The following is a 3,564-nucleotide window of genomic DNA, read 5'->3' as shown; positions in this document are numbered from 1 at the left end:
TTTTTGGACTCCAGTTTCTCTGCTCACTTGTGCCCTCCTCCCTGCCATGGATCAACTAGCATCATTTAGGCAATTTTTTTTGTTATTATTATTTTGCTGAGCAGCAGTCTGTTTCCTGTTCAGTGTGCTGACCCCACTTCTTGTCCCACTTGCAGCCCCAATCCCATTGTTTTGCCTTTAGATGGATTGTCTCACGGCCTCTTGGCAGTGCACTCAACTGGATCTTACAAGTCTTGTGGTCACACTGTCCCCACGTTTTTAAGTCTGTTGCTCCCTAGGCAGATTTGTCTTCAGTGGGAGACTGGGCTTTGTACAAAATAAGCATATATAGAGAAGGTGCCTACTGAATTCCAAAATAGCCCCAAACTACCTTTTTGGTCATTCTGGAAGATGAGCAAAGGAAGGCAGTGTTCTCCTCTTTATAAAGTGTTCCCTCATCCAGAAGGAGAGCACAGAAAGCAGGAAGAGCAGGAATTCTAATCCTATCTTTTCCCTACAGATATTTTAATCTGAATAGGAAATCTAACAACCACAATTAACTCCAGCCATAAAACATATTCCTGTGTGTTCTACTACAGGGCCAAATTACATACATACACTGGGAGGAAATGGTCAGGCAGGTCACCAGCTGGATGGCTTGAGTTCTAAGGGGTCTTCTTTCTTAGAGGAAGGGGGTGTGGTTCTAGCCCTAGATAATGTCAACACACTCTATCTATCTAATTTGGGAGCTACTTTCCACATGCTACTTTTAAACCTGTTACACTAGCGATGGCACTGAACTTTTCCCTGATTTATCCTAACGTAACTGACACGAAAATCTTGTCCTTGAAACTCTTCCTCAAGTAAGGAAGCTCTTCTATTTTAGTGTAACAGCCATTTCATATCAAAATACATCACTGGTTCATCCTCAGGTACCAAACAGAACTCTTAACTATTTAGGTCCTGGGATTATTTTCTTTTTCTTTAGGAAAGACTGATGCATGGTAAAGAAATCGGCTTTCTGAGGAACTTCTTTTCAAATAGTGAGCAGACATAAACTGCATGTCTTTTTCTTTTCCCCCCTCTGGRCTTTGTTCAGCTCTGAAATTCTGGTGCCAACAGTTTTTTCCTCAAAAGGTGAAAGTGCACCTGGATAAACAAATGAGCAGGAACTGCAGCAGGAGCATGAATCATTCTCTGCCGCACTGAGCTGCCTTTGATTTCTTTTCATGGTTCTCAAAAAGTACAGGCAGTGCCTACTGGACAGCCCCAGCTGACATTTGTTTGCCCACAGTGGATCTAAAACAGTTCTTTGGTACAGGCAGGATCTTTTATAACAACACACAGGCTCACAATGACAAAGGCATTTAAAATCCTTCCTCCTACTGACTCCAGTAATTGTTTTGTAAGAACAGACTCCAAACACTTTTGAAGTTCTGGACTTAGCAGTTATTGGAAGCCTGAGCCTGAGCAATCAAGCCCAGACAATGCAGCACAATAAAAAAAATAAATTAATTAATTAAAAAAAAAAAAAAAAGTTGGAACAGCTAAAACAAAGTTGTAGGCTTTGTGTGACCCGTTCAGTCAGCTCAGCCCTGTTTGTATCTCCCATTATGATAACAATGCTCAGATGTGAAAACCAGAGGGAGAGGGCCAGAAAGTGAGAGCCTCTTAGCAAGGTTCTGCACTTACTAAAACCTGTGGGAAGGTGCACTGTACCCGGCTTCTGCCTTGTGTTGTGATCCTCCTCCAATCTGTGGAAAAACTGACCACTAGGCCAAGGAACAGGCAAGAGACCTGCAAGCAATTGAAGCTGGATTTATGTCTCTGGAGGCAGAGAGTCAGTCCTTGACATTGAAGTAGTGGACCTGATTCCAAGCTAGATGGAAGCATGCACACTATGAAGTCTGCAGGATGAATCACCTTCATGTCCCAATTTTTTGAAGGCTATAAAGACAAGTTTGATATTCAACATCAACCTACTCCTGTTCTAGGTAGGGAGGGGGATGTTTAGGCCACAAAGAAATCAGTGGGTTTTGCACTTCTTCTTAGTGCTTCTAATAGCACTAGAGTGCTATTTCTCTGTCTTTAAATTCTCTCTGGAATGCAGCCACTTCCCTCCGAATATTCTCTAGTAGCCAGACACCACAGGTACTAAAGTTTAAGGCAGAGAAAGAACATTTTGAGAGAACCAGAGAAGTTGTTAAAAAAAATGGGCATAGAAATTGCAGTGGATACTGAGTCAAAATTGTCACTACATTCAACTTTTATACAGTGTGTGTACACATACACATATGGGGGCAGGGGAAAAGGGATTGTGTAAACTCCTCCTGAAATAATGGGCTGAGGTATCAGCTGATACCTCCTGAGTTCAACAAGGAATAGATGGAATGCATGTGTCTGCATGACTACTACAGTAATTACTTTCCCCCCAAAATACCTATTTCAAAACACAAGGAATTTTGTCAGATCTGTTGCCTGAGCTTTGCTAAGCTCTACAAAACAGACAATCAGAATGTTGTGGCATTGTCAATACTAAGTGGAGTTCCTCCCTCTCCATAAAAGCCCAAGCTCTACTAATGATGCTCTCAAGTCCAAATATAAATAGYAGGTGCCCGTCTGACTGGCTCCAATTCTGGAGGGTTTTTTGATGTCAGCCAGGGCACAGACATGGCTAGAGACAACGGCTGGAGGAGAGAAGGCATTTGCAAGGAAAGCTGCAGTACTTGTGAAACAGTTTTTAAAACATTTCAGAGAAAACGGTGTCCTCAGGAAAATCCTGTCCTACTGAGTTGAACTCTCCACTGTTTATGGACTGCTGAGGAAACAGAAGAAAAACACCTGGCTAAACAAAGGCACAGAAACAGGGAGCAAGTGACTCCTGGAGCAAGCCAACCTCGCTGCAGCCATTTATGGCACTGCACAGGACACCAGTAACACCTAGATGCTGAGCTGAATCTGCTCAGTCATTCTGGTCCTACTAATCTGCATATGAAACATGGAGTAGGCTTTCAGCAGCCTGCCTTGTGAGCAGATCTCCTCAGTGCATACGGAGATTGTTCACTCTTAAGCAAAAGAACTTGGCAATGCTTCTAGCTTTGCCTCGCACTGAAGAGTTGCTGAGACTTTACGATTACTCTGGAACCTTGAACTTGAAATTTAAATCCAAATACCCCATGTCCAAACCCTCACAGATCCCAGCCATACCTCAGGGCCTCATCTAAAAAAACTTTCAGGGCTGTAGCCAAATCCAGACCCTTCATCCTTCCCTACTCTTCCTCCATTCCCTCCCCCCCAACTCTTCACACACTGTTTTCACATTCTTACAGTCAGCAAGGTTCTGTGGAGATGTGTCTATACAAAGACCTAGCTCTGTCAGTCTTGAAAGATCCTAGACCATAAGCTGGACTCCCTCAATTCGCAATACTTATTGCTCAGCTACATCTCTACTAGATGGTGGTAGATGTTGCTCAGTAGGATCAGCCTCCAAGCAAGACTAGGGTCCACATCCTATATAGTGACTGCACAATGCTACTAGAGTGGAATTCAGTGCTGGGAAAAGTGAATGCCAGGTGCATAGTTCAG

Source organism: Rhea americana, unplaced genomic scaffold (assembly GCF_003343005.1).
Source record: "Rhea americana isolate MKP2758 unplaced genomic scaffold, rheAme1 scaffold_142, whole genome shotgun sequence".
Classification (NCBI taxonomy): domain Eukaryota; kingdom Metazoa; phylum Chordata; class Aves; order Rheiformes; family Rheidae; genus Rhea; species Rhea americana.
Note: the sequence above shows the minus strand (reverse complement) of the source record.